The sequence below is a fragment of the Ursus arctos genome, unplaced genomic scaffold (assembly GCF_023065955.2).
Source record: "Ursus arctos isolate Adak ecotype North America unplaced genomic scaffold, UrsArc2.0 scaffold_2, whole genome shotgun sequence".
NCBI classification, from domain to species: domain Eukaryota; kingdom Metazoa; phylum Chordata; class Mammalia; order Carnivora; family Ursidae; genus Ursus; species Ursus arctos.
The window spans coordinates 90093592-90121209 of record NW_026622874.1 but is presented as its reverse complement, the minus strand read 5'-3'; the positions used below and the strand labels follow the sequence as shown (position 1 = coordinate 90121209).

Here is a 27618-nt window from a genome sequence, read left to right as displayed (position 1 = left end):
CCCAGTGGCCACGCTATACCCTTCCCTTTCTCCTACTCCTGCCCCTACATCAATTGATCAATAAGTCCTGCAACTCTCCCTCCTGGGGAGGACACGTCCAATATCTATCCTTCCAGCCACTGATCCTTCCAGCTTCCTTTCGGAAAACCCCCTCTCCCCATCCCAATGACCTACCCAAAGCTCTGCTCATTAGACACTTCCTCTCAGCATCTGGAAGGCAGCAGAATAATGGGATGACGAAGATGAGGAGGAGGAAGAGGATGCATAAGTTTAGAGGTTATTTACTTCCACAGTATCACCTGAGAGGAACCGGACAGTAACTCCTGCCACCAAGATCCCCTTGACCACCTAATTCCCTCCGCCCCATCTCTGGCTCTTCCGTCCCGTGAGCCCCCATCACCACCGCTGGTGAAATAAAGATTTCACTTGTTCGCTTCAGGTTTTAGCCAGAGTTGGTTTCTGTGGCCTGCAGCCTCGCTGATGGCCACGCCTCTGGTCTTCTCCCGGGCAGATCCATCCTCCACAAGGCACCCAACCACACTTACCTAAAACTCGATTCTGACCACACTGCCCGCCTGCAGTGGAGAAATGCTGAGCCCCTGTTCCTGACCAAAAGTCTCCATCCATCCTTGCAACCTCTTGTCTTGTCACTCCCTGCCTCCAGGAACTGCAAACTCCAGGCTGCTTTCTCACCTCCTACCCCTTGCTTGCCTTATTTGCTCTGCATTGGGACCCCCGTTCAAGGCTGACCACTTCAGAATCACCCTCGAAGCTCAGCTCAGACATCATTTCCACGCTGGGCTGGATGCCTCCCGTCTCTGCTCGCAAATGTGTATCCCTAACACATGGTCTGCCTTCCCCACTAAACTGTGAATGTTTTGATGACAGGCACTGTGTCATATTCATATCTATATCCGTAACCACATAAGAGGCACTGAATGCATTTTAACCAAAAAAAAACCAAAAAACAAAAAACAAAACAAAAAACAAAACAAAAAAAAACTAACAAGATGTTAAATGATTAAAAACGTAATTCACTTTGAAAACCCCAGGTTGGATGCAACAATGTGTTTTCGTTTTCCTCGCTTGTAACCTATTCAGAACGACCCTCAAACGGAGCCACGGACGGACCAGTCCCTGCTCTGCCCATCGCGAGGGAGGGTTTCACTGCTTGAGAGTCCGGACGCACATTGTTTTAAAAAGCGTCAAAGGTTATTGCCGGTGACACTACCTGATGGTTTTCCATCACTAGAAGACATTTCAGACATTGTATCAGTTTAAGCCTCGAGTAAAGGGCAAAGATGCCACCTACCCCATACCAATGTGGGCACGGCCAGGGAATGTGCAAACAAAGCGGCAGCAGCCTATCATCAAACCAACCTCACCTGGAAATTCACACGGCTCCAGTGTGGGCGCACGTGGAGAAAGGGCCTCGCGCTCCGGAGCCCCCCTCTCGCCCCGCCCCGTGCCTGAGCTTCCTCATCAGGAATGAGGAAGGAGAGGCTGCCCTGGATACACTCAGCAAACACAGGGCACCCACTCTAGGGCTGATGCTAAACAAGGTACGGAAGGTCAGAGGTTACCAAAACACGCCCTAGCTCATAAGCCATAGTGTGGAAAGTTCCCTGGGCTTAGAAGCAGGAACCCCTGCCTCTTGGAATCAAACCCTAAATCGTGCCTCTTACCCACAAGCTGCAACAGCCTCAAGAAAGTTCTTTACCTCCCTCGGCGTCAATTTCCAAACATGAAAAACAAGGATACATGAACTCCAATGTGGAAAAGCGTCTGGTAGCAAGTCGGGTCTCAGAAAGCTGAATTAAGAGGGTCTCCCGAGACCTTAAATGTCTCAAGACCTATCAGAGCCAGAGAATTCCTCTCAATATGAGAACTAGCGCCCCCTTCTGCCATCCAATGAGCACTGCAGGGGCTGCCAGGACCAGAGGGGGCTTGCAAAGCTGGGACTGCAGCCCCAGAACCAGGCTCAAGGACCAGCTCACAGATACCCCTCCCCGGCTGTTGACCCAGGAGCACACTGTCCCCCCGCAAGGCCACTTGCTATGGAAAATAAATTTCTAGACAGGAGCCCAACCCTGCCCAATATTTAAGCCCTGCTCAGAGGCCTCCCCCTGTGATAGATGTTCGACTCAACCAAGCAGCTGTCACACATACACACACCCTCACCCCACCCCAACCCCTCCCCACACCCCTTAGCAAGAAAAGGGAGCTGTGTGTCTCCGTCAAGCCTTGCCTATCATTTTCTCCACAAAACCAGCTGAATTAAATTACTTTCTCTCTAAAAAGCCCTTATTCTGCACACTTACTAACGGCCTGATTACTGGCACTAGCAACGTTCAGAGTTCAGAGAAAGGTGATCTTGGTGAACAATTCTAAGAAGATTTAGCGCTCCTCCAATAAAATATTCTAGGGATTGTGTTACCAGAGGGTTTTGTTTTCATTACTCCACTTGGATACGTCCAGTAACCAACTTCAGTGTTGTAGACCCGCTTCTCAGTAAACAGAGCCGTTCTTCAAGCACTCAGTGCCATGAAAAACCCACACGTCTGCAGGGAGCTCGGAAAGGGGGGCCACGCTGCTGGGCTCCCACCAGGCAGGCTGCTGGGGGACACAGCCCAGGGCATCCATGGGGCGCTCGTGGGGGCTGCCACCAGCCGCGGAAGACACTAGCAAAGTTACGCAGCTCCGGGAAGGAATCCTAAACTGAGTGTCACAGCAGAGCTCAGATTGCCACCTTAGACTTGGGTCGAAGCCCCAGATTAAACAAGCAGCAAATACAACTGGGACTCCACTAACACTCCCTTCCATCCCACAAAGATGAAATAAAAACCACCCACAAGCCAAGGGGAAGAGCTGGAGTCCCGCTTCCATTAAAAAAAAAAAAAAAAAAAAAAGTCCTGCTGTAGCCTCAAGACAATTTCACACCAAATGGCTTTAAAACCCTTTCCAAAGCTCCGATGCCTGAATTGAAAAAGAGTTTATCTTTTTGACCGAAAGCCAGCAGCTAAAGAAGGAGAACATGGCAATCTCAAGAGTTAGGAGTTTTCCCATCTGCACAAATGCTGTGTGCCTGGACATCCAAAGGGCAGAAATCTACCCATTTTTCCTAGAGAAGGTCACCTCGACTCTATCGCCGAGAAGGCTCTCGTTCACTCGAGAATGCCATCATTACGAGCACTCATCCGACTTCAGTGGGCACGACCCAACACCTCCACACACCGCACTTTGTGCTGATCCCCGAGCCCCGGGAAAGTCTCCTTTTCTGCGGAAAACCACACTCAGGGCCTGGGGATGGCCCCAGTCTTGGCAGCCAAGGCACTGCAGTCACACTTTCACCTGGGCTAAGGGCTTCAAACCAATTGCATGGAAGGCGCCTTCTTCACACACGCCTCCTCAAAGCAAAAAAGAGCAGTGGGAAATGCTGCTGCGGGTGGGGGCAGAGGGCGCACGTGGCTGGCGCCCGGGAGGCAGAACGCAGCCCTCGGTCCCCGCTCAGCACCACCAGCCCGTCGGGGTGAGGCGTCCTCCGCTCGCCCTAGCCCCGAGGCCCGCCTCAGAACTACCTGCTGCTGCCTAGGCGCCCTCAGGCCAAGTCTGAGGAAGTTCACTCCCCGTCGCGCCAGTCCGGGGAGGCTGGGGCACCGTGTAAACCCGCACTGCCCGGGACACCCGGAGCCCGCCCTTTGCCCAGGCGCTCGACTCAGGGAGCTACTACGGGCCTGGGGGCCAGCCGAGCAGCGGCCAGGTCCCAGGCTGGGCTCCCGAGGCCTCCCCGGTTATCCCCCGCGCCCCCCTGGGCCCGCGGACCTTGCCAGCCGTGCGCCCCGGAAGGCGAGCAGCCCGCGCTGGGGGCCGGAGGTGGAGGGAATCCTGCGTCCCGCCTCTCCGGATCGCCATGACTCCGGCTTCCTGGAGACCTGGAAGCCGCCCTGCTCTCCCACCTGGGCTGCGGTGTGGCTCCCTCTCCTCCCCTTGCTTCCCGCCGCCCGGGCGCCCGCGGCCGGGGGCGCGCAGCCTAGCAGCCCCCGGCGCCGCGGACTCGGCGACCGGCACCCAGCCTGCAGCCCGCGCAGTCCGGGACAGCCGAGCGGGACATCCGCGGCCCTTCCCAGCCCCACGCCCCCGGGAGGGCAGCCAGCGGCCACCCCAGGGGAGGGCCAGGTGGCTCCGGCGTCCCCCAGCCCGCCCCGTACCCTCCACCCGCGCCAACAGGTATGGGAGGCGTTGTCCGCGGCCGGCCGCCCGCTCCGGGGCAGGGGCTCCGCCGCCGGGAGAGGGGCGAGGACGCAGGGGAGAGGCGGGGGCGAGAGGCGCGGGAGGGCGCGAGCGGGCGGCGGCACTCACCTCTGGCTGGGCCGGGGCCGGCCGCACGGGCCCGCTGCCCCGAAGCCCGGGTTCCGAGGCGCCTCCGCGCGGCGCGGGGGGCTTCCTCCGTGGCCCGCAGGGAGGGGGCGGCGCGGCTGCAGGCGCCGGCGGGCAGCGCTCAGCCTGGCGCTCACACCCCCAGCCGGCAGCCGCGTCCCCGCGCCGGCATCCTCGCTGCCGCCGGCTCCCACGGCGCCCCGGGCCGCTCCCCAAGCGCGCGCCGGGCCGGCGCGAGCCCCTCGTCGGCTCGGAGCGCGATCCGGGCACGCTCCTCCCTGTCCTTGTCCTCTGCTCCCGTCTGGGGACGCGTGCCCCGCACCCCGGCACGGCGCGCTCCTCTACCCCTCCCGCTCCCGCTGGCCGTGCAGAGCCCCGGCGCGCGGGCTCAGCCCATGTGCGCGGCTGCCTCGCTGCGCCCCGGAGCCCAGTGGCCGAGGCCCCGCCGGAGTTGCGCGCCCTAGAAACTCCATGCAGCTCCGGCCTCCTCCCCAGCTCCTCCCCGGCGGGCTCCCCGGGGCCTGGAGGCCGCCCGCAGCACCGTCCCCGCTCTGCCTTCGCCCGCGCCAAGAGCCGGGGTTCAGGGCTCGCCTCGGCCGCCCGCGCCCCGGCTTCTCCGAGGGACGGGGAGCCCCCACCCCCACCCCTTCGCCTCGCCAATGGCTCCCTCGGTTTCCAGGCAGCGCAACCTGAGGAACGCCTCGGCGCGCGCGCACTCACACTCGCGCACACACACACACGCACTGCACACACAGGCACACACGCGGGGGGCGAGCTGGAGCTTGGCAGACGGTCCTCCTTTTCTTCCCCAAAGAAGCTGCCCACGTTAACTCCGGCAAACTGCTGTTTCTCCGTATTGGACAACTCGCCCAAGCGCCCCCCACCTTAACTGCTTCGTCCCCGGTGCCCACACCCTTGGGCCACAATCACACCTGCGTCCGCGCCCGGGGCGGGGAGGGGGGGGGCGGGCGGACGCCCCGGGTCCAGGGGCGGCAGGGGGACTCAGCGTGCCCACCCCTGCCACTATCTAGGGAGGCAGGTCTGTGGCCATCGCACGCCAACCTCTGATCCCTCTCCCCTGGGGGCTGAGAACACCTGGTTTGGACCCCCCTTCTCTTTCCAAGGTCACAGAATGGATTTGATGAAGAGGCGAGGGCGTTTGGACACAGGTGTGAGCTCGAAATCTCAAAGACTCTGCAACCGTCCAGTACTGACCCCTGCCAGGTCCATACTCAGACCCGTTTTCTGTCTGCCCCATGCCTCAAGGGCAACCTTTTAGCTCAGACTCCGGTCGACTTTCCAGTCCCCAGCAGTCCACCTCGCCTGGGCCCAGCAGCTGACAGAATACACATTGCAACGAAGGTTTGTGTTGTCAAGTAAAAGAGAAAAATCAAAACACCAAGATGGGTCTCAGACTGTCCAGTAGACAGAGTCAGCCGCCTTCCAGGGCCTTCCTGCTCTTCCCAAGGGTGTGCCAAGGGAGAAGGAACAACCCACCTGGCTGGAGCCTTTCCTTACGGCACCCTCCTTTCCAGGCTCCCAAGTTTCTTGCCCCCTCTAGGTGGCACACAGACTGCTCACCAGCTCAGATGCCTCCAATTCCCAGAATCAAAGAAAAGGTATATATAAAAATTCTCACACCAATCAGGAACAAAGCAGGCAACACCGCCATAAGCCTCTGGTCCAAACAGCTCAGCAATCAGCTCTCCGCTGGCTGGTGCGGCTGCCAAGGGAATGTGGGCCAGATTCTGCCAGCCAGACACACAAGTTAATCAGGGTCCCTTGCAGTCTGGCCATGGTTCCTCTGAGTCTTCATAACATTCAGTACGGGCACCATGCCTTTGGCATTTAGCATTTTTACCCTGTGTTATGACTATCTTTTCTTGAACCAGGCCTGCTTCCCAGGTTATCTTCTGAGCTTTTGTCCTTAATTCAGATGTGCTTTGAAGTCATTTGCAGAGAGTCCCATGAGGGGCTAGATGAACTAACAGAGTTGGTGGGGTCCCAGTATGATCTCTTCCTGTGATCTCTCAGTTTGGATGCAAACTACATCTTTTAACAATCTGTTGCATCTGTAAGCAATTGTTTTGTCACTTTCTGCATGGCAACCGGTCACCAAAGCCCCTCAGCAAGTCTATATACTGTTTAAAAAAAAAAAAAAGAAGAAGAAAACCACAGGCCCAAAATGGTGTCATCTAGACTGAGTTGCCAAACCCAGGCTTCATCCCCAATCTAAGTGCAGTTTCAACCTCCCTCAGAAATTAATCTTAACAGATTGGCCAGGAATTTGTCAATCCATGCCAGTGATGGCCCACCACCTGGGCCCTCTCCAGCCCCTGAAGGAAGAGGAAGTCACCTGCATGCTAAGACCCCTAACAACCCCCCCCACCCCCCGCCAGAAAGCAGGCCTGACCTGGCCCAGTCCTTTGCCTTTGCTAATAACTATCTTGCCCCTACCTTCCATCTACAGAACTTTCCATCTAGTACAACTCCTGAGTGCCTCTCTACTTGCTAGATGGGGTACTGCCTGATTCATGAATCATTTAATAAAGGCAATTAGATCTTCAAATTTACTTCGTTGAATTTTAACAACATGCACCTGATGGAGTTTCCTGGTAGAATGCAGGGGTCGCCATTTAACCAGAATAGGATTCATCTGGCACAAGTTCTCTGCCCTCACGTACTGCCTGTGTGGACTTGGGCCAGTTGTGTGGTCTCTCTAAATCTCCCTGGCCTCCTCTGCAAAATGGGGATAATTACAGTAGGCCGGTGATGGGTAGTAAGGAGGGCACGTATTGCATGGTGCACTGGGTGTTATACGCAACTAATGAATCATCGAACTTTACATCGGAAACCGGGGATGTACTGTATGGTGACTAACAAAAAAAATATATTAAAAAAATTTTTTTAAATTACAGTATCTATTCGATACGGTTGTTGTAAAGATTAAAGGTGATCTTGTGAAAAGCAGTCCCTTATGGAGGAGTTACACCGATCAGTTCTAGGCATAAAGGAGGTTTTCAGCAAATGTTGACTGTTGTCATTATCAGTGAACCAAAGACATTACCTTGGAGAAAAGATCAAGGATCTTTCTTCTGGAGATAGGAATCTCGGCCGACCTCAAAAACTAGAGAAGCCAGGGGGGCAGACTTCGGAGAGCATGCCAAATGCAATTTCCTGGTTCTTACCAACAATGACTATTTTAAAACTTTCCGGTTAAGAGAGTTGGAGGTTCAAAGGCCCTGATACCTTATATGTATTTATTAAGGGTCAAGATGTATTCAATATATATTTAGGAAGGGTCAAAATGTGTCTGCCCCTTCCTATTAAAATGCCAAAGAAAATTTTATACCAATTATCAGAATGGAAGCTAAAAGCAACATAGAAGAAAATAGGTGGCAGGGACTTCCCTTTCTTCTGCATTTGTAGCTGGATTTAGCATAAATATTCTCTCCAACCCAGCATAACACACGAGCAAGCTAGGCATAGACATTAACTTCGGTCTACCACCTGCCCCGAGCTTTGGGACTCAGAGTGACAGAACAGACACCTGCACAATAACAACCTTACCGTCTGGTCATCTTTTTCTGATATGGCCAAAGTCATTCCTGCCTCGACCTTATCCCTTCCCCTATCTTTCCTTCTTTGAGTGTACTTTCAATAAACACATTTACTTTCAGTGCCCAAGACACCCAGGGGTAGAGGGTAAGGAAGGGGTCTGTTGTATTCTGAACAGAAACAGGCAGAAAAAGATGAATCATTTGGGTGCGTATAAGCTTTTCATGTATTTCATCGAAATACAGGATTTAGAATGTGTTGGCTTCTTTACAACACACATTTTCTACCTCGTGGCTCGAGGTTTTAGAGTGGTTGGTTAGGCAGCAACAGATAAGTGGAATAAACTTTGTACCTGGAAGCACTCCTCCTGTAGCCAAAACTGAACACATTGGCTATGGGATTGAACGATGGGCGACAGCATTGCCTTGAAAGACCGTTTTAGCCAAAGCCGCGTGGGCCTCAAGAAGGCTCTTGGAGAGAACATGAAGGACACGGAGGAAATAGCTTCTGCAGCTTGTACGAGAGAGTACCTGAGTCATGCACTTGTAGGACGGCGAGCAAAACTGTTGCCTATCATAATGTGACAAATGGGAACGTGCCTAATGAACTCATGGATCTGACAAGGGAGATTTCTAAGGAGAACCTAGAAAGGGCCCACTGAATTTTTCAGATGCCTATGATAAAAAGCCAAGCAGAGATGAGTTAAAGAAGAAACCAGTCTTTTTTCTAGTAGAATTTAGAGGCAATAGAAAGGACCAGGACATGCTGGTTCATTCTAGTTATCTCCAGGCAAAAGCTAACAAATCCAGGGCAATAAAATGTGGTCTCTGGATAAAGATTAAGTGAAGGATGGGGCTATAAGATCCCTTGTTGAGACCTCACACAGTTTTAAGGGCATGTCTGGAAGAGCTCTTTTTATTTTTATTTTTTATTTTATTTGAAAGAGAGCGCACGCATGCGCACACACACACACACACACACACACACACACACACACAGAGGGAGAGGGAGAAGCAAGGAGGCCGATGCGGGGCTGGAAGAACTTTTAAGAATCTTGGAGACATGCTCTCTCTGCAGCCTCACCAGGGGCTGAAGACAGAGAAGGGCCTATTCTTAAAGAAATATGTAAGTTTGGTTTTTGTCTAATGGATGAATTATAATTTGACTCAAGGGAACACTCAGGGACTTAAAGAAAATATGCTAGCTGGGGACAAAAAGGGACAGAGACAGTACACAAGGAAAGGAGACCATTGGATCCCCAATCCTCTCAAGGTAGGAAACAGGCTGCAAACTTGCAAACAGGCTGCTCTTTCTTATGGAAGATGGATTGACTTAGAGAGTGGAACCAAGAGTCCAAAAGGTGAATGCAAGAGTCAAGAATCCCTCCCAAGCGGTAGGACCTGGCTCTGATTAAGGAATTGATGACGTGTTCCCAGCTGGATTGCAGTATTGCTTGGCTCAGTGACTGCTACAGCAAATAGCTCCCGTGTCCTCCCTTATTGGGCGTGATGTCTATTACCGTTTCTATCTCTGCCTCACTTGTGTATGTCGGCTGTTCAGGGGAGAGCAGGGAGGAGCTCACAGGTCTCCAGGGAGCCTCACCCACACCTGAACCTATTCTAGATAAATAAATCAGGATCTCAAGCCCAAGCCTGAGGCCACAAGGAGATGAAACTTTCTGAAGCTTTTAGACGTTTCTGGATATTTTTCATGTTGGAAGAATGTAAACAGGGGCACCTGGGTGGCTCAGTGGGTTAAGCATCTGCCTTGGGCTCAGGTCATGATCCCAAGGTCCTGGGATCGAACCCCACATGGGGCTCCCTGCTCAGCCGGGAGCCTGCTTCTCCTTCTCCCTCGACCCCTCCCCACCACTCATGCTCTCTCTCTCTCTCTCTCTCAAATAAATGAATAAAATATTTTTTAAAAGGAATAATGTAAATAATTTTATACTACGATGAATTAAATATGGCCACAAATGCTTTGGCACTCTTCTTCAAGAGTGGGACCTGCATCTCCCTACCCTTGATTCTGAACAGGATCTGTTACTTCTTTCATAGAATATGGAATAGATTATTCTGTGCCAGTTTCCAGGCCTAGGACTTAAGAAACCGGAAGCTTCCATTGCCTGTCCCTTGGAACTTTCTCTGAGCCCAGAGTCACTCTAGAAGGATTTATTTATTTATTTATTTACTTACTTACTTATTTATTTGACAGAGAGACAGCCAGTGAGAGAGAGGGAACACAAAGCGGGGGGGGAGGAAGAAGCAGGCTCCCAGCGGAGGAGCCTCAGGCAGGGCTGGATCCCAGGATCATGCCCTTAGCCAAAGGCAGATGCTTAAGGACTGAGCCCCCCAGGCGCCTCCCAGAGTCAATCTATAAGAAGTCCAGTTACCATGTGATGAGGCAGCCCAAGCTAGCTGTGTGGAGAACCTATGTGAAAGGAGGGAGGGAGAGGCAGAGGAAGGAAGGAAGGAAGGAAGGAAGGAAGGAAGGAAGGAAGGGAGGAAGGAAGAGAGGAGGGAGGGAGGGAGGGAAGGAGGGAGGAAGGGAAGGAAGGAAGGGGGAGGGAGGGAGATCTGGACACTCTCCAGCTATTCTAGCCCCTGCTGTAACAGTCTTCTCAGGTGAGGCCCAAGATGTTGAGGGCAGGGATAAGCCATCCCAACTGTTCACTGAATTCCTGACCCACAGACTAGAAGAGATAGCAATAAATTGATGTTTTAAGCCACTTCGTTTTTGAGTGATTTTTTTAAAGATTTTATTTATTTATTTGACAGAGAGAGACAGCCAGCAAGAGAGGGAATACAGGCAGGGGGAGTGGGAGAGGAGGAAGAAGCAGGCTCCCAGCAGAGGAGCCTGATGCGGGGCTCGATCCCAGAACTCCGGGATCACACCCTCAGCAGAAGGCAGACGCTTAACGACTGAGCCACCCAGGCGCCCCAGGGTGATTTGTTATATGGCAACAGACAACCAGAATAATGTGCTACCTTGAAAGGAGTCCAGATTATGTTGTAAATGGTGAAAAGTAAATTGCAAAATAACATATAGGTATAATTTTTGAAAAAGAAAATTTTGTATGTTTTATCCATATATACACAATATATTTACACAGAATATAATTGTAATACCATCTGTTACCTGACTAACTTTAAGGAATCAATATTAGAGGGCCTTCTACTTGTTAGGTCTATATTATATGAATGCTATACAAAAGATATTTTTACTCTTGGCTTAATTTTTTTTAATGAGAAAAATATGTCCTGCATTTATTTTCTTTCAGAGTAATAAATATGTAGTATATATTTACACTACAAAAGAAACACATGCTCTGCCCTTAAAAAAACCAAGACACTAAGTTTACTCTATTACAAGATTATTATTGAAAAGAGATTATATTGACACATATGCTGATAATTCTTTTAATATCTAGAATAAAAACAAATTCGAATTATCAACAAAGAAAAATCAAGTTGTCAGCAAAGGAAAAAAAAGCAAGAGTGGCTTTAGGAGTCATGGTAGATCACAGAAGAAAAATGAACCAACAAACTTAGAAGGTAAAATGTTGTCACCTGGGGTGTATTCATTCATTTGTTGGTTGTTACCATGTATGAAAGTAAGAGAAAAAAATCTTTTCCTAATGAAACAGGTGAGAAAAAAATACTCAAAGACTTGTGTCAGGAAATTTAAGGGCACCTGGGTGGCTCAGTCCACTAAGTATCTGTCTTTGGCTCAGGTCATGATCCCAGGGTCCTGGGATCAAATCCTACATCGGGCTCCCTGCATCAGGCTCCCTGATTAGTGAGGAGTCTGCTTCTCCCTCTCCTTCTGTCCCTCCCCCCATGCTCTCTCTCTCTCTCACTCTTTCTCAAATAAATAAATAAAATTGTCTAAAAAAAAAAAAAAGAAATTTGAGAAAAGAATGGAATCAAAGCTAAGAACTCAAGCGAGGACTCAAGAACCCAGAGAGAAGGCAGAGGCATTGTTGTGAACCTGACAGTCTCTGTTGCCTTTCCTTTCAAAATTTCAACTGACTTCCAAGTAGCTTTGGACCGAAAGGCCAAAAAGAAAGTAACATCTCAAGGATTGTTGAGATTTTTGAGAGTATCACAGCATAGAGAGAAAATAATCAGGTTTCAGCCCTACTGAGACAGCTAGGACCCAAGGGACCAAAATGCACAGGAAACGAAACCTCAGAAAAGTGAAAGCATCCTTTGGATCTACTTTCCCCCTAAAGAAATAGGCCTCCTTTGAAGCTGCACACGGTGAAAGGTCAAGAAAAGAAACCCAGCAACAGCTAAGTGACTTCACAGTGAAAGAGGAAGTGCAGGGATCTCACAACATGTGCAAGACAAAAATTGGAGTTCACAACGTACCAAGGAGGAAGGGCACTGATAAACGCCCAGGGTTTCAGGCGACGCCCTTGAAAGACTACACTCATGAAGACAAGGGCAAACCAACAGCCTTCAGAGAATCAAATCCCTCTTCAAATTTCCTCAATTACTGGTCAGCAAAAGGTGATCTGCATGTGTTCTAACTGCCTGCCAAATGAAAATTTGAATCTCTCTGAGGGGACAGAAGAACATGTAGAGACACTATAATATTTCATATGTAATATCTGACATTTAATAAAAAATTGCCAAGCATGGCGGGTGACAGGGCCAAATGAAGACAAAACAGACAAGGAAAATATAGGTGATCCAGATACTGGAGTTGTATAAAACAAACACTAAAACTTGAAATAAAGTTTCAAGAAAATAAATGATAAGACAAATTCGCCATGGGAGAAAGAGAATATATTTTTAAAACATAATTAAATAATAATTCTGGAACCAAACAAAAATACAATAACGCAATAGATGTGCTTAAAGCAGATTCAACAAAACAAAAGAGATTAATGAACTGTTAATTAGGTCAGTAGAAAATGTGGTACTGGAGAAAAGAAAGAATGAAAGGAGAGAAAAGAGCTTAAGAGATACATAGAACATGGTGAATAGTCAAACATATAATTGACGTTTGAAAGGGAAACGAGAGCAAGAATGGGGTAAATGCAGTATTGGCTGAGAATTTTCCAAAACTGAGAAAGACATTAAGCCACAGGTCTAGGAAATCTTAGAAATTCCAAGCAGGATCTGTTCAAAGAAAGCCATATATAGACAATCACAATTTGACTTCCAAAAACCAAAGACAAAATATTGAAAGAAACCAGTCTCTCTCAGTCTGACTTACTTCACTTAACATAGTACCCGCTTGGGCCATCCATGTTGTCACAAATGGCAGGATCTCATCCTTTCTTATGGGTGCATAATATTCCACTGCATGTGTGTGTGTGTGTGTGTGTGTGTGTGTGTGTGTGTGTGTGTGTGAGCATGTCACATCTTCCTTATCCATTCATCTAATGATGGACACTTAGGGTGCTTCCATATCTCGGCTATTGTAAATAATGCTGCAATAAACACAGGGGTGCTTACATCTTTTGGAATTAGTGTTTTCATTTTCTTTGGATAAATACCCAGTAGTGGAATTATTGGATCATACGGTATTTCTATTTTTAATTTTTTGAGAAACCTCTATACTGTTTTCCACAGTGGCCGTATCTAAATGAAGTAAGTTGGACTGAGAAAGACAAATACCATATGATTTCACTCATATGTGGAATCTAAAAAAAAAAAAAAAAAAATCATGGCGCCTGGGTGGCTCAGTCAGTTCAGCATCTGACTCTTGATTTCAGCCCAGGTCATGATCTCAGGGTCATGAGATCGAGCCCGCATTGGGCTCCATGCTCAGTGGGGAGTCTGCTTCTGCTTCTCTCCTTCTTCCTGTCCCTCTCCCTCTGCCCCACCCTCCGCTCGCTCTCTCTCTAAAATAAATAAATCTTTTTAAAAAATGAATAAACAAAAAGCAGAATCAAACCTATAAGTACAGAGATAAAACTGATGGTTGCCCGAGGGGAGAGGGGAAGGAGGATGGGCAAGATTGTTGAAGGGGAGTGGGAGATACAGGTTTACAGTTTTGGAATGAATAAGTCATAAGAATAAAAGACACAGCATTAAGGAATCTAATCAATGATATTGTAGTAGTGTTGTATGATGACAGATGGTAACTACACTTGTAGTGGGTATAGCATTATGTATAAACTTGCTGAATCACTATGTTACACACCTGAAATTAATGTAACATTGTGTGTCAGTTACAGTCAAATTAAAAAAAAATAAGTCGCAGGATGAAAAGTACTGCAAAGGGAATATAGTCAATAATGTTGTAATAACGTTGTATGGTGACAGATCATAACTGCATTATGGTAAGCATCATGTAATACAGAAAATCGTTGAGTCACTCTGTTATACACCTGAAACTAATATGACATTGTATGTCAACTATATTTCAATAATAAAATTTTTTAAAAGGGAAAGAAAGCCAGTTCCTTTCTCCGTGACACACACATGCATGCATGCACAACTTTCAAAAGAACAACCAATGACATCTCAATGGAAATGATAAAAGTTATTATAACTCACAACCGTTGATATACTCTTTGGAGTCCTAAAGGAAAATGACTGTACACCGAAAATTCTGAATGCAATGAAAATGCTCATGAAAAAGAGAGCTGAGGAATTTTTGCTTCTGAGCTAGTCCCAGACTTGCCCCCAACTGTTAATTAGAACGCTAGACAAAATATTTGAATTCACTGTTTTCAATAACTGAATGACAGCCAGTGCAGGGCTGTGATCCAGATAAGAAGAGAAACAGGGGCACCTGGGTGGCTTAGGCAGTTAAGCATCTGCCTTCATCTCAGGTCATGATCCCAGGGTCCTGGGTTTGAGCCCTGCATCGGCTCACTGCTCAGTGGGGAGTGGGCTTCTCCCCCTCCCTCTGTGTGTATGAGCTCTCTCTCTCTCTCTCTCTCTCCCCCCCAAATAAATAAATCTTAAAAAATAAGAGAGAGAGAGAGAGAGAGAGAGAGAGAGAGAGAGAGAAACAAATGAGATGAGCCCTGCAATTGTCCAGGTTTTTGCTGGTGGCATTTTTTCTGCACTATTGTAAAGGGGGGAAAAAAAAAGCAAAGCACAGCACAGTGGCCTCATTGACTTGAATAGACAGAGATCAGAGTTCACGGAGGCTTAGGCAGCTGGAATTTGTCAAGCAGAGAACTGAAGAGAGAAAGCTATGCACATAAAGAGCCGAGAAAATCTTTATAGGGATTATTTTGAGTTTCCTGGTTAATAACTAAGATTTGCATAGATAGCATCAAATTCCATGTGGTCAGGCAAAGGTGGAGAGCTGTAAGTTGAACAATTCCTACAGGTAATAAAGAACTGGAAAGCATTCGAATTCTGATGAACCCAAGTGGGGAAAACACCTGGGATTACAGTAGAGACTCCAGGTAGAGTGCACCTTGGTAGTTGGACTAAACTAGCATCAGGGCAGAGGCTATTCTGTTGCCCTAACAGAGCTTTCAAAAACCATCAAAAGGGTCAAGCTAATTCTCAAGTGACTTATCTGCCTAACGAATAAATTTCAAAACTCCTAAAGAAGAACAGCAAAATCCAGAAATTCTACGATGTAACATTCACAGAAGCAAAACTACTGGGAATGATGGAATCAGCAGACAGGGGCTTTCATACAGCTATCATAAGTATGTTCAAGGATGTAAAGAAAAATATGAACACAATAAAGAAAAGAATGAAAAGTATCTTTAAGAAGCTAATGAAATTCTAGAGCTGAAAAATACAATAGTTAATAATAAAAAGTTATCGATGGGCTTAACATAAGATTAGATGCTGTAGGAAAAAGAAAAAATGAACTTGAACACACAGCAACAGAAACCAAAGCACAGAAAGAAAAATGGCTGAGAAACATAGAGCTCAGTGACTTGTATGACAATATCAGGCAATCTAACATACATTTGATTTTAATACCTGTAGTGTGTGTGCATAGAGAGTTAGTGAGGTAGAAAAAAATTATTTGAATAAATAATGGCTAAAATATTTCAAATTTGATAAAAGCTATAAATACACAGATCCAAGGGGCTCAATGTACCCTAAGCAGGATAAAAGGAAAACCACACTGTGGTATATCATAATCAACTTGTTGAAAACCAGTACGAAAGAGAAAATCTCGAAGTATCCAGAGGAAAAACACATAGCAAGAGAAAAAAGATAAGAATCGAGTAACTTCTTTTCAGAAATAATGCAAGCCAGAGGACAATGGGACAGTACCTTGACTATGCTATAAAAACAACAACAACGAAAATGTTCTTCAACTGCGAAGGTGAAATAAAAAGTTTTTTAGGTAAACAAAAAGTTAAAGAATTTATAGCTGTCAGGCTGAAGTAAAATGATAGCAGATCAAAACTTAGGAATGAATAAAGCTAGAAATGAATAAATATGCGAGTGAACACAAGCAATTTTTTTCTCGTTTTTTAAGTTTCTTTAAGGGGCGCCTGGGTGGCTCAGCCATTAAGCATCTGCCTTCGGCTCAGGGCATGAGCCCAGGGTCCTGATCGAGCCCCACATCAGGCTCCCTTCTCCTCTGGGAGCCTGCTTCTTCCTCTCCCACTCCCCCTGCTTGTGTTCCCTCTCTCGCTGGCTGTCTCTCTCTCTGTCAAATAAATGAATAAAATCTTTAAAAAAAATAAAAAATAAATAAAATTTAAAAAAATAAAGTTTCTTTAAAAGATAGTTGCCTGATTAAAGAAAATAATAATACCAATGTATTATGGAACTTGTATAAAGTAAAACGTATATGACCAAAAAAACCCCACAGAAGATACAAGGGAGGAAATAAAAGTATACCGTTATAAGATACTTACATTATCCATGAAATAGTATGATATTATTTGACATTAGACTGCTATATGTTGAAGGTGCATATTATAAATCCTAGAGCATGAAGAGAGCAAATGATCTCAGATATAAGAGAAAAAATGGCATATTTGAAAAATAATACTGAAGAAGGCATGAAAGAGAAAAAAGTGAACAAAGACTGTGACAAATAGAAAAGAAACAGCAAGATGGTAGATTTAAATATATTGTGAATTACATTGAATCTAAAGAGTCTAATGTTACAATTAAAAGGCAGAGACCATCGGGCTGGATAAAATATAATAAGACCCAACTCTACACTATCTACCAAAAGACACTTAAAATATACAAATACATACAAAGATAGGCTAAAAGTTCAAGGATGGAAAAATAGATACCATGAAAATATTAATCATAAGAAAGCTGGGGCAGCTGTATTATCATCAGACAAGAAATATCACCAGAGACAAATAGGGTAAATTCATAATGGTAAAGGATCAATTCATTAAGAAAATACAACAATCCAAATGTAACCAGAATAAATCTTTAAAACACATGATGTACAATAGATGAAGAAAACAGAAAATCCACAAACAGTAGGAGATTTTAACACACCTCCCTCAGTAATGAAGAAAACATGAAAAGATATAGAAGAATTGTCAAACACTAGCAAATAACTTGACCAAATTAAATTTATAAATCACTGCATCAACCATGGCAGGATACAGTCTTTTCAAGCATGCATGGAATGTTCATAAAACGTAGACTATATGTTGGGCCACAGAATAATTCTCGATAAATTTAGAAGTACTGAATTCATACAGAAAACATTCTCTGCCTACAGTGGAAATAAATTGGAGCTCAAAAACAGTAAGACACCTGGAGAATTCTCAAATATTTTACGAGTAAAATACAGTTTTACATATTGCATAAATCAAAGAATAAATCACAAAGGAAGTTTAAAATATTTCGAACCAAATCTAATGAAAACACAATGTGTTCAAATTTGTGGGATGCAGCTAGAACAGTGCTTAGAGGGAAAATTTTAGCTTGAAATGCTTTTTTAGAAAAAGAGGAAGGGTTTAAAACCAACTTTCTAAAGTTCCACTTTAAGAAGCTGTAAAAAGAACATCAAATTAACTCCAAATAAAATAGAAGGAAGGAAATAATAAAGAGAAGAGCAGAAATTAATGAAACAGAAAATGGACAAACACTAGAGGAAAAAAATCAATAAAAACGTCAATAAGTTGATGAAACTCTAAGCTGATTTAAAAGTATGGAGAAAACACAAATTACCAAATCAGACATGTTGGAAGGGGCTTTACTATAGATCCTAAAGACATTAAAAATAACAAAGGAATATTATAAATAACTTTATTCCAAAAAAGTCAACCACTAAATAAAATAGAATTCCTTGAAAACCACAAATTAACAAAACAGATCCAAGAAGAGATAGAAAATCTGAAGAGTCCTATATCTTTTAAAGAAATTTAATTCATAATTAATAACCTAATTCCAAAAACAAAACCAAATTTCTTTATGCCCAGAAGACTTCTCTGGTGAAACCTAACAAACATTTAATGAAGAATGAACATCAATCTTATAAAAATCTTTCATAAAATAAAGGGTGATACATGTCAAGTCACTTTATGAAACCAGTGTTATGCTCTTAACAAAATCAGATAAAGATGTTACAAGAAAATAAAATGGATATAAATGCAAAAGCCTCAGCCGTATATTACCAAACTCAACTGAGCAATGAATAAAAAGAATAATACATCTTGACAAAGCGGAGTTCTTCCCAGGCATACAAAGTTGGTTCGAAATTTTTAAAAATTGATCAGTGTAATTTAATCATAGTCAGAGAAGAAAAAATTCATGATCATCCCAAAGCATACATAAAAAGTACGTGACAAAATTCAACGCCCAATTCATCACGAAAACTCTCACATAAATAGGAACAGAAGGGAACTTCCTCGACTTGATAAAGGGGGTCTATAAAAAAAAAATGTATTGCTACCAACCCCCAATGGTCAAAGATTAAAATCCGTCCTTGTGAAACCATCGAACATTTGTTAGAGGCTCCAGCCAGTGAAATAAGTTAATGAAAAGAAATAAATGCATACAGATTGATAAGAAAAGGGCAAAACCTTTTATTCAAAGTCAACGTGATCATATACATAAAAAATCTTAAAGAATCTATAGGAAAAGCTATTGGGGGGCGCCTGGGTGGCACAGCGGTTAAGCATCTGCCTTCGGCTCAGGGCGTGATCCCGGTGTTACGGGATCGAGCCCCACATCAGGTTCCTCCGCTATGAGCCTGCTTCTTCCTCTCCCACTCCCCCTGCTTGTGTTCCCTCTCTTGATGGCTGTGTCTATCTCTGTTGAATAAATAAATAAAATCTTAAAAAAAAAAAGAAAAGCTACAGGAACTAATAAGTGAATTTAGCAAGATCGCAGAATACAAAATCAAAACCACAAAGAAGCAACTGGAAAATGAAATTTGAAAAATAGTAGCATAGTGCAATAGTATCAAAAACATGAGATATTAGGGAAGCTGAACAACATAACTGGAAGATCTGTGTACTAAAAACTACAAGGTACTGTTGAGAGAAATTAAAGATCAAAAATAAATGGAGCACTGTAACATGTACCTGAATTGGAGTTTTGATATTTTTAAGATGTTAACTCTCCTGAAATGGATCCATAAGTTTAACATAACCCGAATAAAGGTGCTAGAAATATTTTTCTGCAGAATTTGATACGCTGGTTCTAAAATTTATATAAAAATGCAAAGGACAGATAATAGCCAAAACAACTTTTAAAAAGAAGAAAGTGGAAGAGGACTACCTGATTTCAAGACTTACTATAAAGCTAACCAAGAGAGTGTGGTTTTGGCCAAAGAATAGACATACAGATCCAAGGATCTGGGACAGGAACATAATAGATCAGGAATAGATCTACACATATGTAATCAATTGATTTTTTTTTTATTTTAATGTTTTTTTATTATATTATGTTAGTCACCATACAGTACATCCCTGGTTTCTGATGGAAAGTTTGATGATTCATTAGTTGCGTATAACACCCAGTGCACCATGCAATACGTGCCCTCCTTACCACCCATCACCAGTCTATCCCATTCCCCCACCCCCTCCCCTCTGAAGCCCTCAGTTTGTTTCAACTGATTTTTGACAAAAGTGCCAAGTTAATTCGGAAGCAGAAAAGACAGCCTTTTCATCAGATCATGCTAAGCAACTGGTTTTTTCAAGTGGAAATGAATGAACTTTGATACTTACTTTATCCCATACACAGAAATTAACTCAAAATAGATCATAGACCTAAATGTAAAAGCTAAAGCCACAAAACTTTCATAAGAAAACATAGGGAAAAAAAATCTTTGCAACCTTGAGTAAGTAGAAATTTCTTAAATAGGATGCAAAAAGCACAAATAATAAAAGAAAAATATTAATAATTTTACTGCATCAAAATTAAAATATTTTGCTCATTAGAAGACACTTTTGGGGGCACCTGGGTGGCACAGCGGTTGGGCGTCTGCCTTCGGCTCGGGGCGTGATCCTGGCGGTCTGGGATCGAGCCCCACATCGGGCTCTTCCGCTATGAGCCTGCTTCTTCCTCTCCCACTCCCCCTGCTTGTGTTCCCTCTCTCGCTGGCTGTCTCTGTCTAATAAATAAATAAAATCTTTAAAAAAAAAAAAGAAGACACTTTTGAAAAAAGTGAAAAGATGAGCCACAGACAGGGAAAATTATATATCTATATATAATATAGATTTATTGTGTATATATTATATATGTAGATATATAATATATATATAATGCCATATATATTTGGCAAAGAATTTGTATCAAGAATATGTCCAGGGGCGCCTGGGTGGCATAGCGGTTGAGCGTCTGCCTTCGGCTCAGGGCGTGATCCCGGCGTTCTGGGATCGAGCCCCACGTCAGGCTCCTCCGCTGGGAGCCTGCTTCTTCCTCTCCCACTCCCCCTACCTGTGTTCCCTCTCTCGCTGGCTGTCTCTATCTCTGTCAAATAAATAAATAAAATCTTTAAAAAAAAAAAAAAAAAAAGAATATGTCCAGAAATCCTGCAACTCAATAAAATGAAAATATACAACTTAATTCTTTAAATGGATAAATGATTAGAATAACAAGATATACAAATGGTCACTAGCACATGAAAAAATATTTGACTTCATTAGTTATCAGGAAATGCAAATTAAAACCACAAAGGAATACTACCACAAGATCAGTAGAATGGATAAAATTAAAACACCTGACAATACCAAGTATTGACAAAAATGTACAGCAACTAGAGCTCTCATACAATGCTGCTGGGAATGTAAACAGTTCAATAATTTTGAAAAATTGCTTAGCAGTTTCTTATGAAGTGAAACACACAATGACCCTATGATTCAGCAATTTCAGTTCTAGATATTTTTCTTAGAGAAATAAAGTCCACGATATGACTTTTACACAAGTGTTCATAGCACCTTTCTTCACAACAGCTAAAAACTAGAAACAATACAAATATTAATCAATAGGTAACTGGATAAACAAATTATGGAATAGCCCTGCAACGATATTACTCAGCCATTAGAGAAACAAGCTAGATACCCACAATAGCGTAGTTGAATCTCAAAAACATTATTTTGGGTGAAAGAAGCCATACACAGAAGAGTAGGTACAACCGTATTTCATTCTTATGAAATTCTAGAACAGGCAAAACAAGTCTACAGTGACAGAAAATTAATTAATGGAAATGGAATAATAAAAACACAATGAATTCCATCAAAAGGAAAGAAGGAGTGAAAGGGGAACATAGAATAAATGAGGTGAATAGAAAGTAAATAGTAAGATTACAGATTGAAATCCAAAAAATCAGTAGTCACAATCCATATTACCAGGCTAAATGTGGTCTAATCTCAAGACAAAGACTGTTAGATATAAATATAAAATGTCCAAGGAGATTTTATCTACAATAAACACATAATAAATATGAAGGCAAGGATTTCTGAACATGAAAGGATAGTATATGCAAAAAATAACTGAAAGAAAACTAGAACAAGCATACTAATACCAAACAAAGCAAAGTTTAAGTTAAAGAGGTTTTACTAAAATAAAGAACGACATTTCATAATGATAAAAGAGTCATCTCCCAAGAAGATAAAACATTTCCAAAATTGGATGCACCTAATAACATATGTTCAAAATACATACAGCAGAATTGATAGAATTAGAAACATAGCCTAGCCCAGTCTGACTAATACAGTAGATAATCAAAGATCTAGAACTGGAACATAAATCAAAATATAAGAAAAGAGAATCAAAAATATACTATCTAAAATCTATAAATTAAGAAAAAATTCTGAGCATTTTATTTAATCTGTGCATGTTGAAACAGATCTGTTTATACGTAGTTGCCTTAGGGAGGGTGGGAAAGCCCGAAACAAGAAATGGCCACTTCAACCTAAACTCTTCCAGCTTTTTTTTTTTTTTTAACTCAGGAAAGGAAGGAAGTATTTCCGGGAAATACAGCTGTGTAAGTAGACATTTTTAGAGGTTCCTCCCTGAAACCTACAAAAATCAAGGAAGGAACTAAAATTAAAAATGAAAACCAAGCTGAACCTTGGACAACCTTAACTATAAGCTACACGTGCTGAAGCATAGTGGCTAGACCAGGCAATTAGAACCAAAATGAAATAGGATCCTGGGGGTTGACCACGTGTCCTGAGCTTGGGAACAAGCACAGTGCTGTAGGACCAAGGAACCTCCCTAATACAACCTTCGCCACAAGCTAGAGCAGAGATCTGGAGGTGTGGGTGGGGCCAAGGGGTGGCGACAGCCCAGAGGCTGGGGAGAGAGAGCCTCCTGTGACCCCGCACTGTCAATTTCAATGTGTCCCAGCTCTTTGATTGGGAAAGGGAGGGATGAGGTTAGAAATAAAGAAAATAAAGATCAAAGCAGAAAATCAGAGGTAGAGAAAAGCATTCGCTGACACCCTATTACCACCCCAATAAAATATCGAGGCTTTCTCAATCTTAGCTGAATAACATGATTATCAGGAATGAGATATGAATTTTTTAAAGATTTTTTTAAAGTAACCTCGACACCCAACGTGGGGCTCAAACACACAACCCTGAGATCAAGAGTCATTCATTCTACCAACTAAGCCAGCCAGGCACCCCGAGATTTGTGAATGTTTTTAAATGCGCAAAGGAGAATCGTGGCAAACCAACTGAATCCAAATTTACAAAAGTGAGGCCCAGGCAAGCGTAGGTAAAAAATAATTCCATAATGAGATAACACGTTGAGCCCAATCAATAGGTAAAAATCAAAAATATTTGCGACACCCAATATTGGCAGAAGTGTAGAGAAATAAACATGTGTCTAGGCATATTGAGGGGAAAGTTAGTGGCAGAAGAGCTCCTTTTCTTGGATTTCATGTTTCCACGAGGAGCTGTACCAATCAATGTAACCAAGTCTCCTCGTCCTCACCCACTTCTCTACTTGGTACATTTGGAAGAATGCAAAGGACTGGGTAGCTCAGCCTCCGTGCTCTGGCCTGCACTGTTTGGCCTTGAGTTTTCATGTGTCCATCACCCGCTGTGACTGGCCGGGTGGCAAATTATCTAATTCTGGGTGCAGTATAACAAGGTTGATATTTTGATCGTCATCGGCACGACCTCAGCTTTTTAAAAAATTTTAACTGGAGAAAGAAAAACAAAAGTGCAATTCATTGATTTCTCTCAATTTGTCATCAGGAGTGAAGTCCGTAAAGATACACGTAAAAATAATGTTTATGGCTACCCACATTGCAAACCTGCAGGGCACGCACCCTGCCTCCTGTCTTCCTTCTTCTCCCGCTGAAAGGCCCTGGGTCTCCTCCTGCCTCTGGCCAGCCCCTCTGCTTTGCTTCGGATCACATTTCTCCCCGTGTCCCAGCAATTCTACACTAGATCTGATGACTTCTATTTGTAGCTTTTAGTTCAATCATTGGCATAACCCTTTCTATCGTGGAAGCCAGACCACACTGGAGTCATTTTGGGCGCCCTCCTCTTCCTCGACCCCATTCCCACTCCATCTCAAAGTCCCCTCCCATGGTTCAAAATTCCAAAGTAAAACACAATAGTTGGTAAAACATCTTCTTCCCCACCTCTGTCTTCCAGATAGTCTGCTTTCCTCCCGCCCAGCAAGCACTATTACCACTGTCTTATGTATCTTCCCAGAGATCCTGCGCAGGTGTATGCTACTTCTTCATATAAATAGTACCACCCTGTATATATCATTTTGCAAGAGGAATGCCAACTAATAAATATAGAAGGGATAATGGAAATTTAGCAGTCACCATTTTACAACCAACGAAGTAAGGACTGATATAAGCAAGGATTATAGTCCACCTGTTTATGTAAGGCTCTCCAGCTAAGAATGATTTCTATATTTTTAAATGGTTGGGGGAAAGAATGAATATGTGACAGAGACCTTTTTCGTCCTGCAAAACCTAAAGTATGTACGATCTGGCTCTTTACAGAGAAAGCTCGCCTACCTCTGCATTAGGTGAAAGAGAGTTGAAGAGCAGGCTATGGAGAAATCTGGCAGACATCGCTCTAAGCAATGATGAAACTTTGCTCAATGACTAGGGGGCATACTGGCCTTGTGTGCCTCCTTCTGGGGTAAACTGGGAAGATGACATCACATATGTAGTATTCATGCCAAAATTGCGTAACCTGATTCCAAACACAAGGAAACATCTGACATAGACTCTGCAGAAATGTCAATGTCATAAAATACATAGAAGAGGTTGGAAAACTCCGAATTAAAGACCTGGCAACTCGGTGTAATTTTCAATTATGATGGGGTCTTGGGTTTAACACAAACAACCATAAAGGACATTATGGCAATGATGGCAATAATCAAGGAAATCTTTTGGGGAAGTGTATTTACTTCAGGATATCAACGTTAAATTTCCTGGGTCTGGGGGGCGCCTGGGTGGCACAGCGGTTAAGCATCTGCCTTCGGCTCAGGGCGTGATCCCGGCGTTATGGGATCGAGCCCCACATCAGGCTCCTCTGCTGGAAGCCTGCTTCTTCCTCTCCCACTCCCCCTGCTTGTGTTCCCTCTCTTGCTGGCTGTCTCTCTCTCTGTCGAATAAATAAATAAAATCTTAAAAAAAAAAATTTCCTGGGTCTGATCATTATATTGTGGTCATTAGAAGAATGTAATTGTTCCTGGGAAATACACATGAAATATTTAGGAATGAAGTCTGTCATGATATCTCCAATCTATTCTCATCTAATTTTCAAATGGTTCAGTGGAGAGAGAGAGAGACAGAAGAAAAAGGCATATAGGTGTTTTTTATACTATTTTTGCATTTTTCTCTAGGCTTGAAAATTTTTAAATAAAAAACTGAGAAAGAGTAAAAACGTCACACATGTTTCTAGAAGCATAGGGGAAAATGGGTTTAATAAGAACCAAACTGGCAACATTGGTTGCCAGTCACCTCTGAGGGGTAGAATGAGACAGGATGAGATAGAGGAGCAAATATGGTCACATTCTTCCATCAATTTAGTTCTGTCTTATTGGTATTTGCCATAAAAATGCAGTATTGTTGGGGCACCTGGGTGGTTCAGTCTGTTAAGCTTCTGCCTTCCACTCAGGTCATGATCCTGGAGTCCCGGGACCGAGCCCCTGCATCAGGGTCCCTGCTCAGCAAAGAGCCTGCTTCTCCTTCTGCCCCTCACCCTGCTCATGCTCTCTCCCAAATAAATAAATAAAATCTTCGGGGGAAAAAAGAATGCAGTATTTTTATCTTTTGTATTTAAAAAAAAGCAACTTAGTTTTGTAATTTTAAAAAGGCTCCATAGGTTATTCACCTATAAATCAGAATTAACCATCAAGTCTCATATACCCCCAACCCCCCTCACCCCACCCCTGGAGCCCCTGGATTTCCTGGATTGAACAACCAAGGCTCTGCAGGAAGCTTCTAGAACCCTGACCCCTAGGGGTGGATGCTAAGTCTTTGGAATATCACTTCCCATAAAATCCATGAATAGGTAGATTGAATGTTAAATTAAAATGATTTCACCCAAATCCAGAGGTTAAACTGTACATGCAGATGTTTTTTAAAAGTTTACCATGAATACCTGGGATAAATGACATCACACTTACATGACAGCATAATTTACCAAAAGCTTACCAGATTACCGCGTATCAGACTCAGGAAGGATCACCTGAGAATAAGGAGGGGGATGAGGAAAAAGAAGTGGAAGAGCTTCGAGAAAGTAATATTTCCTTATCTTCCAGAGGAAAGATTCAAATAGAAACTGCTCAAGTGGCTTAATTGAAAAACATTTTTAAGCACGTAAATTAAATTAGGGGAACTAAATATCCACATAATATACTTTCTAAATCACCAAAGGGAAAAAAGATTTTTTTAATTGTGTGACATATTATCTTTCAAAGGACAAATGCACACAAAACTCACGTTTTTAAAGAAGAAAATTGTCAGAGTAGGTCCTATATTTAATAGACACAAAAAGTTGAAAGTAAAATGTAGACACAAAAGGTTGAAAGTAAAATGATAGCAGGCGTTCATTGGGTGGGAATGTTAATGAGTTAAATGTATTTAAAGGGCTCTTGGTAATATATGGCAAAAATTAAAATGCCTGTGTCTTTTCATCTGTATTTTTCTTTTGTAAGAACTCATCTTACATGTGTATATGAACAAGGGCACAAAGATGTTCGTAGAAACATTGTGGTAATTTCCAAAAGAAGGAAAAAGAACCTAGGAATGACCCTAATTCCCACTAAAGGGTTTTTGCGTGTCTGTGTGTTTGCTTTAGTAAGTAAGCAATGCTGTATTGAGTACAACAGTTTAAAATAATGAGGTCAAGCGTGGTTTATATGTAATGATATGGAGATAGGCCCAAAATAACCGAAAATGGCAAATTGCAAAACAGTATGTTAAATGTAGTACCATTTGCATAACAGCAATTGTATTTACATACAGATATGTGCACAGAAAACAACTCTGGAAGAACATTCACTCGTCAGCAGTGACTATTTCTAGGTTGGGGGATTATGAGTAACTTTTGTTTTCCATATAAACATTTTTTACGTTGTTAAATTTTTACCCTTGTGTTGTAGCATAAGCAATTGTCTTCTCTTTGCCCTTGATTTTCAGCGCAGAGCTTCAAACACTCGTGGAATCTCCCAAGTGATAGACATTTCTTTGCTACTTATGAGCCCCTGGGTCACACCTGATGCTATGCTAATGAGGACACGGATGGTAAGCCCTGAGAGAGCTTCAGGATGGGGGCTGGTCACCAGAAAGCCCAACTTTGTGATTAGAGGGTTGAAACTTTGAGCCAGCCTGACCTCCAGGGAGAGAAGACGGCTGAAGATAGAGCTCAGTCGTGTCTCATGTCATCAGTGGTTTGATCGACTGTGCCTATGGAAAAAAAAACCAGTAAAAACTCTGAGCACTGAGGCTTGATGGAGCTGCTGGTTGGTAAACACACTGATGTGTCCTGCATGGGTGATGTACCCTGATTTCCTGGGGAGAGGGCACAAAGCTCTGCATTCAGAACTGTTCCAGACCTCACCCTACATGTCTCTTCATTTGGCTGTTCGTGAGTTGTATCATTTATCATTATAAGCATCGCACTTTCTTGATTTCTTTGAATCATTCTAATTATTGAATGTGAGGGAATATTGGGTAAGTACCCCCAAATTTGTAGTTAGTTGGTCAGAAGTGCGTGTGGTCTGGGAACCCCATAAACTTGAGGCTGGTGTCTGAAGTGGGGGCACTCCTATGGAGGACTAAACTTTAACTTGTGGAGGTGGTCAGGGCTAGAATGGAATT

At 43.7% G+C, this 27618-nt stretch overlaps 1 protein-coding gene across 1 annotated transcript in view; it reads right to left on the bottom strand.

The window, feature by feature from the left end:
• The window catches only part of CALN1 (calneuron 1), a 404458-nt gene extending 400030 nt beyond the window's left edge, over positions 1-4428 (bottom strand). The window contains exon 1 of the mRNA XM_048224589.2: positions 4360-4428. The gene's annotated coding sequence lies outside the window, so the exon portion shown is untranslated. The remainder of the gene's footprint in view (positions 1-4359) is intronic.
• Between the last annotated feature and the right edge of the window lie 23190 nt (positions 4429-27618).